Genomic DNA, 18,604 nt, shown 5'->3' with positions numbered 1-18,604 from the left:
ATCTATGCTTTGGTCTATTACTTCTTTATTTTTTACGTTATACATATCTATGAGTTACAATCAATCATTTTTCTATGGTGGAGCTAGCGTTGCAAATCAAACTGTCAATATGCAATTTATCATTCATTCCAAACTTGCACGTGCAGATATTTGCATATTTATATTATAATATATATATATATATATATATATATATATATATGCAGATGTATATGCATATATATATATATATATATATATATATATATATATATGCATATACATCTGCATATTTATATCACCAAAAGATAGTCTGTTATTTTAAAATAAAATTGTTTATGAGAGGAAAGAAATAAATATTAATTTAAAATCTTAGTAAAATTAAAGTTTACTTACAAGGAGATAGAAAAACAATATTGGCCATTTCAAAAATCTGCATTTCATGTACACTTCAATGCTAGAAAATTATAAATCATAGCCTGTTAAAGAAAGAAAAAACAAAGAAACCCGAAATTATAATATATAAACACATATAAATGAAAAATATGAATATATAATAATAATAATAATAATGATACAATAATATATAATATAATAATAATAATGATACAATAAAACAATAATCCGAAATTCCATTGGTTCTGCTGACGGAACAAACAAAAAGCAAAAATATTTCGAACAATTACCTAGATTCCTACGTTTATGATTGACAAAAGCATAATTCCATCAGATCAAAACTTTGCTCTTCGCTCCATGAAGACTAGACTGCATTTTCACTTCTTCGTCATTTCTACGAAACAGACAATTTCATAAAAAAGTTTTCGCGTACTAGAATGCAGCAGCAGTAGCGTAGGATAAATCACAGTCAAGGTTTTTTGGAAAAACCTTGTTTTTCTACAACCGTTGGACCTTAAACAAGAATGTTTGAAAATTACACGAAAAATTATCCTGCTCAATTTGCGTCAGATTCATTGACATACGCACTTCTCCCTTTTCATTACTATCGTTAGTCCTTTGAATTCATTATTTTTCAGTCTTTATTAGTCTCTAATGCTTGATTTCAATAAAAATATTAAATTTTATATAATAATTTATCAAAAATATAATTAATTTAAAATCTTAAGCAAAATTTCTTTCAGTAATAGTAAGAGATTAGTTTTCATTTTCTTTATATCTATGCTTTCATATCGTATATATATATATATATATATATATATATATATATATATATATGTATATATATATTAATTATAAAATAATAGTAAAAAATTGAATTTTTTGCACAATTTCCAGAAACATTCTAATTGATGTGCTGATAATTAGCATCTCCAATGTTTTTCTACCATGCTTGAATTATTTCTTCGTCAAAGTATTATATGAAGAAGAATCACCGTTGTCATCGTACTCGATAAATTGCTAAGCAAAAAAAACAAGAAAAAAAAGAAGAAAATTGAAACAGACCATTTTATCTCCCGCGGGAGCCATTTGTAGTCTAAATAGTCGAATCAACGGGGGTGATCCCCGAATCTACACGACAATCTGCTAACGTAAAGAGCCTCGTATCGTCGAGGACGCGCGATAATCGAGCAAGTATCATGCGAGCAGTATCGCAAGATATACGAAAATGGGAGATACGGGAAAACGAGTCGCGTCAAATCAAATTCAATACGACACACGCAAGCACGCACAAACGGAGTCATATCAAGCGAGTCGTCGTTTCAAACTAGTTGTCGTTCACTTATCAACTTCAGCCCTCGAGCATCCTCGGGTATCGCATTTAACGTACGGTCGATACTCCTGCTTGTGCTTTTTCCTCGTGCAAAGTCTGATCCTGCAGATACAGGATGGATCGTCTCGATATATTTATCTAAGAGAGGAATCGACGTCGAATATCGACAATGTCGAAATAATACGACGTGTGTATTTCGCCGCGTATTGAAGCATCTTGTGTGAATACAATAGTTGTTCTTTCGACGCAAAACAATATGAAATATTTGTTTTACTTCTTGTACAACGTTGAATCCATACACTCGTCGTTGATAAGAGCGAAATTATGTTTGAAAGCGAAATTACTTTTTCTTCAGTTCCATATTAAATATTATATGTGTGAGAACAAAGTTTTCAGTGTCACAAAAAATATGGACTAGCGGAACTCGCTAGCACTCTGTTATGTAATCCCATCGCATATAATTGTTTCGAAAAGGAGAGAAAATCAGCGTCGACTCTCTACTTTAATCTTCCGATATGTGTGAAATCTTCGGATCGATAAATAAAATCCAATTCCATTTTGCGAACTTCCGGTATCTATACTTTTAAAGGGATAAAAAGAATCGCCTGTGCGAAACGATTCTCTTTCGAGCTTTTCATAAAACGCTCCGTAGGAAGAGCACCGTAAGAAGAGTCGAACGGAATTTTATTCCGCAGATTAATTTTTAGTACAATGATGCTTGACAGTTGAGAATGGTGAATACTTATTCAAAAGACGATAATGGATCCATCGCGAACATTTTTTCGCGTAAGAAATTATCTCCCATGCAAAAAATAGATTTCTCATCTTATTCCCGTACGCTTCTTTAACATTGTACTTTAAAACGGCGTTCACCCGTAATGCGGATAAACTAATTAAAGATGGAAAAATTATCTCTCAACGAAGCTTGAGAGACACTGCACGCCTACCAATTTTTCTCCGTCGAGCATTTCAGAGGGTGACAGTGCCTACGCTCGATACTTAGAAAGGGGGTATTGCTCCACTATAAACCCAGATTCTATTTTTGGCACGCGGTCTAGGCTTTAGATTGCGCGTCACGTGGCCGCGCGCGACTGCATCGCGTTCATTTCCGGGTTCGATCGCCCATTCTTTAACTACAGATCGGAGTCGTTTAATGACAGTTATATTCTGCCATTTTATCGAGAGAGAAAAGCCGAGAGAAGAGATCGGGCGCGAGTATGCAAAGGAGCTCCTCGCCTTCTGCTTTGTTAGGCTCGCTTTGCTTCGTTGTTTCAAGTTTCATCTAAAAGCAAAAGACTGATGTGGAATACCGCATCAAAACTCATTTAATGCGTTTATCAATGTTCAATTTATCGCAGAGAAAAGCTTTTAAACTCTTGGAACAGCTGTGAAGTATTCAATGTTTGAGTTTTAAAAACTTAAATAATTAATAACAATAAATATGTATATTATGACGTATAAATTTAATAAATAATCAAAGAGTTGCTTCGATGATCATCTTGTGCGCATTTAATTTTTTTTCATTATCTTGCATTTTTGCTTATTCGAGACATTTCACTTGATATAATTTGGTAAAAGTAGATCATGATGAATAATAATAATCTTACAGTTTTCCTCTGTAAAGAAGAATATACCTCACCGTAGACCGTATGAGGATGACAAGGGTTCAAACGCATGGTGCACTTTGTGATCATAAATAGCATCACGTATTCAAAGTACACTGTTAACACTAATAATGATGCTTTACTTATTTGTTGAACATTATTTGCACCCTTCATTCGTACTCTGCAAGAAGTAGGAATTATTAACATTAGCGATGCACACAAAGCGTGCAACTCAAACCATTAAATAATCGAGGATGCAACATAATAAAAACTACTTCTGATAGTATTATAACTTGTTCCGTATTCTATATAACTATTTCCGTATTTCTCTTTCTCTCTCTCTCTATTTTAATTATATATAAGTATCTTAAAACTACTTATAACTAAAAGCTACCAATTACAAGTTATAAACGTGTAACATGTAATTAATCTATTCAAGTTAACATTATACAGGTAAAATAAATAAATATAATTATTGCCTTCTTTTAGCATTTGTATTATAGATTTAAAGATTGTCATTTGGTGCAAAATAATCTATTAACGCAATATTTTTATTCATAAAATGCATATATAGAAATAGGAACAATAAGTACATCCCACACGTCGTCTATGTACATGAGATTGTGATTGTAATCCAATTATAGAGCTGTACGAGCGAAGTGAAAAAAGCCTGAATATTACATCGTGGAATTTAATGTGCTTGTAAAGGCAATCGAACGTAAAAAAAATTTGTTAAATCGAATTGATCGATTTGCGACCAGCGAATTCACGATCACGAGAACAATATGACCTGACAGATTTTATTGTCAATGTTGCCATACCGTCGATCTCAGAATAAAATTTCGTCTTCAGAGTGTCTTGGCTTCACGCTTTTGCGCCTGCATCTTCTGAAAACTCGTGGAAATCGTGAAGAGCGACGACACCGTCACTCTTGGAGAGCATCCTGTCAACTAATCGCATAATAGGGAATTATCCCCAGTTATCAGAGAGCACGTTGTCGCATAGATAAATTAAGAGAAAATTAAATTTCTCGTCTGACGTAAAAATGGCCGCCGTCGGAATGATTCGTGATACCTCTCAACATCAAATTGCTATTTTGTCCCGGCGGAAGAGGATGTATAAATTCGTTATTAATCGACGATCTCTTTCCGAATGCCTTTTATTTCATCAAACTATTTTCGTGCAGTATATTATATTGTAGTAAATAATCATAAATGATTTGTTTATTATGTTATATAAATATAATAGTAATCATATCATATATGTAATATGAATTTTTTTCGTTATTTTTCTGACGTGTTTAATGATTTCGAGAAACAAAACTCTCATGCTCTCTCATAAGGCAATTAAATAACTGTAAAATAGGTCAACGATGTTACAGTGATAGCAATAAAAAAGAAGATCGTGAAAAATACAAAACAGAGTATCTTTACAAATGTTATTGAATGTTTTCAACATGTAATATTTTTAATTTACGAGAACCATTTTCAAAAGTAAGTGGAAACAACTTGAAATTTGACAGACGGAAAAATTAAACGGTTCAAATGTGTTTTGGACAGTTAAATACATGTATTACGAGAGAGAATAATTCCACGCGTGATAAATATTGAAAAATCACTGTAATAAGAAATATCAGTAAAAACATAGATGCGCCGAGTTACACGACTTATCTGAAGCACATCAAATGCGTGCGATAAATAGAAATAGAAAGAGAAAAGAGGCGCGATTTTAATTGATCGATCGCTAATTATAATCCTCCAACTATTTCCATCGGCGAAAAGCCATGCAAAGATTTCTTTGTAACGCGAGATTGATATCAATGAAATCGATTTAATGCATGCAAAGAACATATAAGCGAAGGGAGTAGAGTATGTAATCCTAACAATTGTTACACGGAAATAAAGAGGAAATATTCGCAATAAATATGAATAGTAAAACAAAAGCACAAAAGTATCCGCGTATTGTAAAATAAATTGTGTTCATTGTACAAAATGAAGATATTATTAACGACAATGATGCTTATAGATATGATACGGTGTATCTATATACACCCACACGAGAAAAATATTAATTGTTTTTTACTCTATAAAATGACTACTGTATAATACAGTGTTTCATTTTCATCGTAAATTTTTTTTGCAGGCCTTGGAGTATTATAATGCCTTTACGTATTATATTCCGCTCACGCTTTTTCCGCATCATTTCCGCTACATCAATGCAAGCCTTCGACAATTTTTATAAAGCTGACGATGAAAAAGCTATGTTTCGTATTTCTCGATAATAGTAAACAATAATAAATAAATATGAACAATATATGATATAATAATTTAAAATAAAATATGTAATATTAAATATAATTTATGATAAAGTAATAATAATTAAATAAATAAATTGAAATAATAAACATGATCAAGTAACAATAATAATATGCAAGTTTATTTTTTACTGCGTGCCAGTTTATGAGAATAAAATCTTCGACACATTTTAGTTTAGCAGCAGCGATATTTCTTCGTGAAATGTCATATATTCCGTAGAGTATAATTGCTATTTCCTCACATTCCCATTCCTTACTGTATAATACTTGTGCAGTTTCACAGTCAAGTCGCGAAGTTGTCTACTAGCGAAGACGAAGGACTTTATCCAGTAAGTTTCTCAAGACGATTATGACGATTAAAGCAAGTTCCTAGTATTGTATTAATCCATAAGTTCTGGATGCTTTGTACCTCGTTTAATAGCTGTTGCTCGTTTTACGTGCCATGACACCAATCCAGAAAAGAGCGTCGCGATTCTTGGTAACTTAATTGCATACTAACAGAAAGTTTTACTCGAGAAACTTTCATGTGAGTTGGAGTTCTCGCTACATCGGAAATCGAATTGGCGAAATTAAATTAGGAAAAAAATAGCACATATGAGTAAATTCGTGCTACAGGTAAATAAAACACGCAACATCGACGTTATTTTATTCGCGGAGGCGTTAGAGTGTTTGAATAACTTCTCGTGACAGGTAACTTTACAGTTCATGCATCATCAATTACAACAGTCATACATCAAATTATACTCTCGCCCACACATTTATGATACTATCACTATCAATGTGATTTTCATGTTAATGAATTTTCCAACTTTGAGCCTCTTGCATACGAATACTCATTTAAGATGTTGTGAGTGCGTCAATTAAGATATTTTGATACGTATTACGACGAAAACAATTCATCTTACTATTGTCGATTAGTGCATCGACAAGCTATCGGTTATGTGATTCGTCGCTAAATAAGAAAACTTACTACTCTATCGTTTTATTACTCTATTCCTTACATTACATGCGAAGAATCGATAGAAAATTCACGTTGGAGGACATAAAATCCTTGAAATATAGTTGCAGATGAACGAAAATATAAAAGATTACGTAACGCGGTAGTGGATAAATATAGCGCAGATATTTCTCTCGACGTTCTTTATTCTGTCTTGCATCCCTTGCAGAATTGTCCACCTAATCTTATACAACAATTCGTGAACAAATATAATCTTTCGAAAGAATTAAATTAAGCGAGGATGTGAGCGCGAAAAACGTAAAAGTTTTTGGAAGATTTTCACTTTACCTGGCTTTACTTTTGAATGAAGCTCGACACTTGATTGCGTAGCGCTTCCTTGCTTCAATAGTTCTACACATTTTTAGAGCGCTAAATTAGATATAGCGCAAAAAATTTTCTTACTTTCCACGAGAAGAGAAATTGAAACTTTTCTCAGTGTGATAATTTTCACGCTTCTTACAGAAATCGTTTACATTTGTTCGACAAGTTTAATTATTCGTATGACATTAGAATAGTTTGACAAGGTAGAAGATTAATTAATGCACACCAGGCGAAAGATGGCCCGCTAATTAATGCATGAAGCGACTATGGCGTGGGGGACTCATCGTTAATCGAGAAGCTCGTAGCTATCGATTCAGTGTGATTTTGCTAAGCAAGGTCAAACTCGTTATATTAATAAATTTCAGAACTATAGCACTGTTTGACCTTGCATTACGCGCCATTTGTCTGTCTTCTCTTTTAGTGTTATCGTACCTTCATCGACACCGCGTGAATTTATTCAAGCGGAGAAGATATTTCCATTATATGCCACTTGGGTAATGAAGTTTTCAATCGATTTGAATATTCTGCACATGCACGTGCAAATTGAATTCCACCAACCGCGAGTTTAAAGTCTAATAAGATGTTGTCGTATTTTTCAGGCGCTAAGTCGTTCGTTTGTTGCATAAAAATGTTTATTAATAATATTTATTTTGTTAAATATTACGATTTAAATTGTAATTTTTGATTTGTAATGCGTTTTAGGAGTGTTTAAATCCAAAAAATTACAATAAATAACAGGAATAATTTTGACATTTCCATGTGTTTTTTTATATATCGTTTAATTACCAGGTGACAAAGTAGCCAAGATACGGAATTCTGAGATTAAATATATATGTATAATTTTGATGCTAATAGCTACTGTACCTTTGGTGCATATTCGTGCAGATTAGCCACTTTAGATATCTTAATTAAACATCTCGCAAAACGTGATTATCGTAAAGAATAAACTTTAATCTCTTCAGAGAGATAAACTTATTACAGAAAAAAATTATTTTATCTTATTTTCAATTATATTTTATTCAAAATATATTTATCATTATTAAACTAAACAGAAAAAATTCAAAAAAATATTGAATCACTAAAAAAAATATACAGATATGTGTCAATGTTCCTGAAGACATTAAATATATTTTTCATACATTATTATTTAGAAATAAAAAAAGTATCGGCATTAAATATGATATTAGTAAAAATATTTAATAAAACCTATATATGTATATATCCCATTGTCAGTTCTGAATCTAAGTAAATCTATGTAAATAGCTAGACTAACATTTCAAAAAGTTTAATATGTGGAAAGTACAATTTATATATGGAATTAAATAGAATGAAAGCATGGTCAATATATAGCAAACAGGAACAGAAAGTTAGCCATGAAAAGGAACTCTATTATCAAAATTCAAGAACAGTTTATTGAAGTTCAACGATGTTCACCGAAGCGTAATCCACCAGGCTGGTAAAACGCGAGCTCGTAAAATACGAATTCACGTCTAACTTGGTTACGCACGTGTATGTACTTCATGTTCGCGATAAAATGATTCGAGTATATCACAAGCGTTGACAGAATCGTAAGATAAAATTTCGAAGTGACATACGAAAAAATAAAATTACGAGAGAAATGAACACGCGATATAAATTTTATTTTGAAGTAAATCGCGTTCATTAATGCACGTATATGCGATATTCCGTAGTACTCGCTAATAGTATCTGCGATTAGAAGAACTTGGCGAAAATTGATTAATAACTACGCAAGAAAGTTGAAGAAGTGCTGTTCGCTCGAAGAATATTTCCAGTCAAAGTTGCAAACTATTCAAGGAAAGTTTGAACGTAACAAATAATAACGTAATATTATCTAACAAATAACATTATAATATATACAAATAATAATGATTATAAAGTAAAATTTTGAATTTTGATTACATGGTCTCGAGTGAATTAATATAATAAGCATTTCAAATATTTACGCAACTTCGAGCACGTCAAAATTTCAAGATTTGCAGTAAATATTACAAATAAAGATAAATCTCTTTTGTGTGTTTAATAAACATAATTGATTAACATATATATAAATTTGTTTATTTAAAATAATTTCATGTTGTTAACATTTTCTAATTTATAAATGATATTCTCATGGTATGGAAATATCTGGAAATTGTATGCTGCAGAAATGCAAATGAAGGCACAGGAAAATTGATTGATTGGAAAACATTTTACAATTTCACGAATTTGAATTTTTTCGCATCTTCATTTCCAGATCGCTTCAAAAATTGTTTCACTCGACAATGGAAGACAGAGAATTTTCGCACCATCGCCCTCGCCTGGAATTGACAGGATCAAATCCGAAATTTAAATTGTTTCGGGAATCTAATTTCACGTATACGTTGAGTAGTATTGAAATGTGCGTACACGTTGCTATGATGTCTCGAATACTGAATAGAAAGAGAGAAAGAGGAAACCGCATGGTTTCTTGTAGGGATATTGCGCTGAGTTTACGTTACGATCGTCTAGTATAAAGGCTCTAACCACTGATTCCAAGCGAGCACGTACGCGTGGCACAATGCGGCTAATTTATGCAACCAGCATTTCTTGCGGTGCCGGAAATATCTTTAAGCGATGTAGAGCGGATCGGAATTGCTGCGGAACTTCAATATCGATGTAGTTTTAGTAGCCAGGAATTCTTACTTATTATCTTCGATCGCGTTATATAACGTTACTTGCGCGACGTTTAGTCGCTTATCAAAAATGAAATATCTAATGATTAATATATAGATAATTCTTACAACAAACAGCCAATTGCTACTTAACAATAAATCGTTATTGAACATTTGATTCTTACTTTAGAGATTTTTATAATAATATTAATTTAAATTTGTCTCGTTTAACATATGCTTATTAGAAGTTTAAAGTAAACAAGTAATTGGTTTATAAAGAAAATATTTATTTATGGATTACGGATTTTATATATCACACGTGGCTTATATTGAAGATTTAATATTTCACAACTCCTTTTAAAATACTGTAGTAATTTAAATATTACATTTTATTAATACATCTTTTGTTAAAACTTTTATGCGTGGGTTCATTGCGAACTCGAGTTTGCAAACTAAATAGATTATGCAGCAAAAAGTATATTATTCATTCTTATTAGCAATAATAAAGATGTCACAAGAATATTTATTTTGCATTAATTAAATTTTCAACTACTAAATTAGTAGACTATAATTGATTAGGCACTAATTCGTTGGCTATAATGGATTAATCAAACTAAAATATTTATTTCACGATTCAAACATAATAATGATTAATATTGCGCTTTCTTTCAGAATATATAAATATAATTTTCGATATTCTTTTATCAATTTTTAAGTATTTAATATTTGCAATATTGAGTATAATGTAAATTAATCAAATAAGAATATGAAAGAAAACAACTATAAAGTTGAAAAAAGAATTATATGATGACCTCCGTTTACTGAACGGAAAATAATATTGTGAAATTTTCGAAAAAGAAAAAGACGAAGTACCCGTGACACAAATATGGTTAGACGTCACTACCTTTACGTATTTATTATAATATCGAGACACCGCAGAGCCTTTCAATACTGTAGCTGCGCGTTAAAGAGTTAAGAAATTGCAGTAATGCTCTTTTATAAAAACTTTTTTATAAAACTTTTTATAAAATTAGAACTTAATTTCAGTATGCGAAAGTCGCTTTTTTCGAACGAATATAATGAAATGGATAGAAACTAAATTTATCGTTAGACATCGCCCATGTTGTCATGTAAAAATGAAACAGGTTACAGCTTTCTATTGATGCCACACGTGAGTCTTTGATGATATATTTGAAAAGCGTGGTAATGATAATAACATGTTTTGTATAAGTTTAGCAAAATTGACATCATCAGTCCGATCAGGCCGAGAAGACATTTGTGTCGTGACGCGTGGCTAAGCTAGTTAACTTTGATGCATATTGACGTAGTAAATACTCAAGCCACGTTACGTACGTACCCTATTTGACTAATCACGTAAATTATCGTTACACCCCTGCCGTGACCTCGAAAGAAATCTCGTTAACCTACCTACACTCTTACGTGCATTCTATGCAAAGTATTTTATACACACAATCACTTTCGAAATTTATACATTTCTCGGACGCATAACGTTAAGATTAAAAGTGCTACGAATGCATCGCGTCTCCAATGAGATTGGAAGAAAACCACGAATTCTTAAAATTTTATTTGTGACATTTTTCCATTTCCTAGAGAAACCCGTGTGCACACATGATATTTCATGTTTATTAATGTTTAATCCGAATACGCATGCATTATATGTAAAGTATCACCATAAAATATTACAATATTATTTTTTATACCGATGCAAATAGACAATCGAATACCTTAATCTACAAAGTATATCAAGTTCAAGTATTTTCGATTATCCTGAAGGAGAGGGAGAGAGAATTAGATATTCTTTTGTGATACTTTATACAAATTTATTTGTTGTTTATGCTAAGATGATAAGGTCCGTTGTTTCATAGCAAACGCGTTCATATTTTAGCGAAACATATTTTATCTGAAGAAACGTAGGATCCATTATCTGTTTTGAATAATCTAATAATTTCCTATAGTTTGCGATGTTTTATTCAAGTAGTACGATATATATATATATATATATATATATATATATATATATATATATATGCATCAAGAGCAAATCAATCTATTGTACTTCCATTCACATTCATGTAGAAGCACCACTTTATCACTCAATTGAATGCGTTGCGTCTAAAAGTTTAACGAAAGATCAGTTTTTAATATGTGTCGTTATTTATATTTTTGTTATGTTATTCATTTATTCATTTAAACAATTTGTTAATTACAATAATTTTTCTGGGTTATTTATAGAAATAATGAATGATATACATATTAGAGCTAACAGCTTTTTTATACGGATTCAGCAACAATTTGTGGAGAAAATGGAAGGCGTGAAAATCTTCTTGCAAAAAAAATAAGTCTTTTTTTTCACGGAAATACTTTTCACGTGTGTCTCGTATCAGTCGAAAAGTAGGTCGACCTCGTAGAATCGAAATCTGACACGAGCCATTAACGAAATCGAATCACCAACTTAACAAATTCTCACGCAGCTCAGAGATGTGTTCAAAATTGAGTCCAGCTATTGTTATTATCTATCTGTCTAAATTTTTGCAGAATTTCGCGTAAATATCTTTTTACGTAACGCAGTGAGCGTCACTTTATAACATCGTCAATCGTTATAGATATTGGAATAGAGCTCGCTATCGCCTGAATGTGTGCATAGATATCTCATATCTGCGCTTTTTACGATCAGGAGTTTCAAACGCAATAGCATAGTTTAGCTCTTGCTTCTGGCGTTAAAGGAATGCAGTTTCACGGAATACTCATACATCGTATAAGCATACGTAGAGTATGCAAATTTAAAAAAAGTTTTCTCATTCTCGTAAAAGGTTACATTTTGCAAACATAACATTGCATACATTCGCTTCTATGTACTTATTCTATTGATATTTCAGTATATTTAAAAATAATTGCATGTCAAAGAGGAACAAGAATTATGTAATGACTGAAAAAGAATACTTCGAGGTTTAGTTTTTCTGCATTCTAAATTATTCATTTTTTTGTGAAGATAAACAATTATATTATAATAATAATCATCAACGAATATGATTTGTTTAAACATCATTAAGCAATATTCGATAAATAAAATACATATGCAACCAATTTCAAAAATAATAATTATAGTTGCGAAAAATATAAATATTATTAAACATAATTATCACGAATAAAAGCATTGTTATCTTTAATATTCTTCTCGCGTGAAATATCAATAGTGTTTTATTATTATAATTCGTGCCATAACGTTATTCGCAGCATATGTCGTCTTGACAGTCTATGCAGACTTGGCATTATTTTATTTTCTTGTGTTATAAAAAAGCTAAAATATCAGAAGTACGAGATCTATGAAGTTTTAAGCAGTAAAACAGTTGTTTGCCTCTATGCACAAATCGATGGAAACCTATCAGCGAAACGATATCAAAAACAGCCATGACCTGAAAAATCAAACGACACCTGTCATACGTTTGCATTCTTTAGCATCTTGTATTATTACAAAGTGTTTCCACACAGAATTCTGTAAAGCATTTTATTGTGGTAAAAAAGTGCAAAAAAATCGTTATAATTAAGAGCAATTTATAACTGACTATATATATATTCGAATAAAAAATAAAATCAAATTAAAAGATCGTATTTCTCTTCCAACTGATAGCTTTGTCATTTTGTCTGTAGGAAAATTATATTTCTACGTTTATTTTTACGTAAAAACAAGCTTCTCAAAGAACACAAAAAATACCATTAAATTTTTATGTTATTGTCATTTACATAGCTCGAGGGATAAGAGAAATTTATTTTAAAAATCTGCTTGTTAAAAATTGTGTTAATGATATAAATTTAAAAATAACTTAATGAAACAAAATTTTATACATATAGATTTTTAATTTTATTTAGAAAGAGATTTTAATCTCATTTATATATCAATTTTCTAAGCATATATATTCTAACAATAAGATAATAATTCATTTATTAATCATAATATATTAAGATTCACAGGACTTTATCTCATGTGCATGAACCTGCTTATCCATTTAGAGATGAGTATATGATACAAACAAAGCTCTTGTATTCGTGCTAATTATGATAATCAAAGCGATTTCGACCCAGGGAACTGTTTGAAACTTTATACCGACAGCATAGTCACAGACAGTATCTCGCGAAAGCCAACGTGTTCTCCGGAAATAGGAATGCAACCAGGTGTATACACGGTGTATAACGAGTACTTGGAGCCAAACGTGCGGTACATTCGGCGAAGATAACTATGAGCGTCATGGGAAGGTACTAAGGGGCAGGAAACAAGTTAGAAGGCAACGTAGGCAAGCAGACACGGGAGCAGGAGCAAAGGAAGGGAGGAAAGAAGGAAGGAAGGAAGCTAGGTCGAAAGAAACGGAAGGGGAATCAAGCAAGGACGATGCCCGCTGACCTGAATAATATGACCCGTATTTGCAGCAGCTACCATAGGTCGCAGGGCACGTCCCGGCTGCCTGACTGCTTGCCTGCGGGAGGTTGTCGACCTACCTGCGTGGGCGTCGCGCTTGCGTTCAAGCCGCCCTGCATCCTGCAGAGTTCCCGAGGTGTAATACTGATTGAAATTCGTGCTACTAATTTTGCTCACATATTAAATCACGTGTCCCTCGGATAGATTATAGCGCAACACGGCATTCGCGGTCCGATCGACCCACCGCATGTCAAAGTCGTGAAATTCGCGTGGCTTGACCGATCGTCCAGCGTACTCGCATTCGCGACATATTGCATTATGCGGTGACGGTTCATCCCTGGTGTTTTGTAAATATTTACACGGATCTCTCTCGAGCCAGTTATACTCGCTGGTATGGCTTCGTTTACATGTGACATGACGACAGTTTCTTCATTAATTTATGCCGTCTGCGACGGAAATTAGTAAATTGAAAATCTCGAGAGATGAGAGTCGACAGTTTAGAATCATGAAACGCGGCACGTGAAAATTAAATACAAGTTTCCTCGGATTTATTTCGCCATTTATTTTGCATCGACCAACTTCAAACGGAAAATACTCGAAGCGCGTCTTCTCAATGAGATATGATCTCTTTCGAAATAAACGCGCATCTTCTAATAGTCCCTTCAAGACGCTCGTCTCAGCAGCGTCTCGGCAAAGTTTTAACTACTCACTACTCTCAAAGCGACACTTAATTGGTTGGTCTTTGAATCAAGTGGCTGAGGGATTATAAAGAGTCGAGATATCGGACTTAAAAACAGGCTCAACCTCCGTTCGATCTTCGATGATAGCAAAGTTTAATAAAAGCGTCCAAGTATCAGAAAGATAACTTTCGGCGCCGCCAAATTTCACATACGTATGTGATAGAATCATATATGCACGATGATGAGAAATAAAATGTAACGAATAAATTGACAGGAGAAGTTGCAGATAATGGAATGCATATTAGATTCAGATTATTGCAAGCGAGCTTTTAAGAGCTTATGATTTCTAGATTGTATGATTTTTCTGCAATCTTACAAAATTTGATTTACCATGGTAGAGCAGCTTGGGTCACAAGGGGAAACTTATCTGTCTTCCTGTCACAAGGGGATGAAAACCAGGCGAAGATCTCTCAAGTTAGGGGATTATTACCTTCGATACAGCCTTCGTTTTCTCTTTCTTTCCCAAACAGAATGTCCTACTACGAGTTGAATGTACACGATTCCTTCCTTCGATAAGTAAATCCCCGAAGATCGATGACCGATAATCCTAAATGATCTTGTATGATTTCTATAGAGTCTCTGTGTAATATTATATTATTTATATTTTATATTACAAATAAAGAAACATTATTAATTTCGTTTTAAAAGATGAGACTTTTCTAACACGAGAATGCACTATAATTGAGCCACAACTGATGATATTAAAACTTCTCTAGTTGTAAACCTACTGAAAGCTGAACTTTGCTCTCGCTTGTCTCGTTCGAACCCATAATTTCCCGTATTAATTGACAGAGAGGAGGAAATTTGTTGGCATCGTGGCACTTTGGCACCATAAGAGCCTCGCTTGTGTAAATTGGGCTTAGCCGTAAAGAGTCGGGAGAACTAAGTGAATACCGGAGTACGAAGTGCTCGACAATATGCGCCCGCATTAGACCTAATTAGAATTAGCTTTAAGTTGACTTAAAATTCTCACAATAAAAGTCTGGCAACGAATTTCTCTGCCTGTACGTATTGTTCAAGAAATGCATTGTTTATTTGAAATGTACAATATATATGTATTCTACTCGAGCTGTAAAATAGAAATTTTAGAAATGCGGCGAATTTGCAGCGAATAAAGAAGAGTGATACGATTGTACAAATTATATTAGCTGACAAATTATATTAGCTGTAGTAGAGTAAGTAATTAAAAGCATTTCCGTGTTCTTTTATATTGTACAAATGTATCTTCTTTTCTTCGAATGAACTGCTTTCTAATTGATCTTTGTCAGAAAATGTTGGATATCCGCAATTATATTTGCACGATAGAATGATCAACAACTTTTTAGCTCTCCGAAAATTAATTATATTACATAAAATCCGGTAGAGAAACTTTGAAATACAATTTGTTAGCCGTAAAAAGCGTTTCAACTTTTCAGAGATCACAACACTCGAGAAAAGTAGCGAGGATTTGGCAACTTTTTACGAGTTCAGTGACCTTGACCGACATCTTTCAACGCCAACAGACGAAAAGTTTTCGCGAAAGAAAAGCCCGTGAAAAGCGAACATCAGTTGGAAACTTCATTATCGTCTCTGAGGAAACGAATTTTAGCGTAAATGCAGAAAGGATCTTATTGCGTTGAGACGCGATGAAGAGCGCAACTGTTTCTCAAACTGTTCCCCTCTTTTACGAGATTCTGTTAACGGAATTGCGTTTCGTCGCTAACGCGCTATCGAAATGCGATTTTATTGCATCAAAAGCCGTCGTCGCTATCGTAGTTATTGGAGATCTTCATAGGCGACAGAAAGGCTCGTCGAATTTCTACTGAGTCATAAATCGCGGTCGACAGGTATCGAAGCTTTCAATACGTACGCCATATATTGCTACTATAATCGTGCAAAGATGTAACGTAATGTGACTCGATATACATTATGGAGTATAATGGATTGCTCATAATGTATCTAATTACGTGCTCGTGTGATGAAAGTTCGAATATTTAAAGTAGGATATGTAGATCGTCACTTTCCATTATTAACATTTAATTGACCTTTAATTTCCTAGCTTCAGATATCAATTAAAACGCAATTACGGACAATTAGAAAAGGTTTTCATAGTTCAATATGTATGTTAAAATATTAAATTCGCAATATCTACGTCAAAATAGTTCCAAAAAACAATTTCAATTTTCGTAAATGAGACGTACCTCATATATTTAACTGTCTGTCATACCAAGACGAAGCATCAAGCGGATCCGGCAAACGGATGATCCATTTTCAATATCTCGATATCGTCGAGACTATTTTATTGCCTCTGCATCCGGGTCAATTAAATAAATCTCTAGGCATGCGCATACTCGACGCTATGCTCTGACGGTGGTCTAAATTCAACTTTCCTAAAACAAAACTGCGTTTCTCATGCGTGAGCCATTTGTGTCAGGGTTAAAGCACAAGATACACGATGCATGCTTACCTTTGGCGCGTAGCGACGTGTATTTAACTGCGACCATAGAGCTCATGCAGCCTTAATCCGGGATTCCATTTTCGAGATTAACGGCTACGCCTCGGGTGTGCGAACACGGTCAGATTAAGGCAGGGACAATGATTAGCGAGTACATTGTACCGCGTATTGAATTCCTCATTATTGTGAAAATAACGCTTTTAGAGGTGAAATATTAAAGGAGGATTTACATGCCAGATGTCTTTTTACACGACAGAAGTATATAAAAGAGTATATTTCAAATATACTAAGAAAAATAATTCATTAAATATTAAAAGAACTAATTATTATCTTTTTTTCTTTCTCTTTTTCTAAAGTATTAATTAATAGTAGATTTCGATTCTTTATTACAAATTGATGTTAATTGACGTACTGTTCGCGAGGAATTATACTTTTAGTTTATAAATTTTAAAACATTGTGCCATTAAAATTATTTATTTTTTTATTTTAATCTAAATTTATATTGATTTGGAGATCATACAATAGATGTTCCATTGAAATTTCATCCCTTTTTGTCAAAAGAAGATAGAGCCGCATTTTTAGCATTTAAAATCGCTGAAAAACATCAGTACATCTGTGAGTATCTCAAAGTACTTACGTGATTCGGTTAAAATTTACGTGAACGAATACGATGCGGGGTTTACGATTTTAAAGTGACATGCACGATGTATAATTCATGAGAATTTTATGTTTTTGCAGGCACGAATAATATAATATTTTGTCCTTTACCATATCTTGCTCGCAACTCGGCAACTCCCCGATCCTTTCCGTGTAATACACAGACAACAAAATGGTCATCTGGCTTTCGTGTACTTTACCAAACGCATGAAATATTCTTATCCCTATGAAACGGTTAGGAATGAGTAATCGCAGCGAGAACGAGAGCCGAAAGTTTAATTAGCAGTTGAAGTTTAATTAACGTTCACTTTGACTGTAGCAATTTCTGCTTCTCCTACCTTCCATTAGCAATTTACCGTAATAGTTTTTTTTAAACGCTCTTAATCAAATAACGATGTCCTTTTCGGGAACAATTAATTCACTCTTATTATAATTTTTATTGTCATTTTTTGCATTTTTACGTAAAATAAATTACAATAATTCTCGACGAAAGCGAGATATCCAAGCAAAATAACGAGCATATTTGAAATAAATATTAAACGACTTTACTAAAGTAAACCAACAATGTAAACCAGGCACACATTATGCGATATTAACGTTACCTTGTTTACTTCTTGTTAGGGGTAGCTTCTCTTAATAAGTAGTGTCCCTGTACAACTGAAATTATAACTTATACCGTTCTTTTTTATATCCCGAGCATACTAGAAACACGACCTTGCTGTTCAAGCGGCACTTACACTCAATAT

General features: G+C 33.0%; 1 protein-coding gene and 1 long non-coding RNA gene across 4 annotated transcripts in view; one reads left to right on the top strand and one right to left on the bottom strand.

Annotated features, from left to right (window-relative positions):
• LOC105248348 overlaps positions 1-18,604 on the top strand; it is a 57,884-nt gene that overhangs the window by 2,853 nt on the left and 36,427 nt on the right. The gene's annotated exons all lie outside the window — the stretch shown is intronic.
• Positions 383-17,400, bottom strand: LOC112639358. Its single transcript, XR_003123462.1, has 4 exons — positions 17,214-17,400; positions 16,948-17,136; positions 666-769; positions 383-436 (listed from the first exon to the last, which is right to left on the bottom strand). It is a non-coding gene; the product is annotated as an uncharacterized LOC112639358 (long non-coding RNA).

This window comes from Camponotus floridanus, unplaced genomic scaffold, assembly GCF_003227725.1.
Source record: "Camponotus floridanus strain SB8 unplaced genomic scaffold, Cflo_v7.5 scaffold6, whole genome shotgun sequence".
NCBI classification, from domain to species: domain Eukaryota; kingdom Metazoa; phylum Arthropoda; class Insecta; order Hymenoptera; family Formicidae; genus Camponotus; species Camponotus floridanus.
Note: the sequence above shows the minus strand (reverse complement) of the source record. Positions and strands in the feature narration are given on the sequence as shown.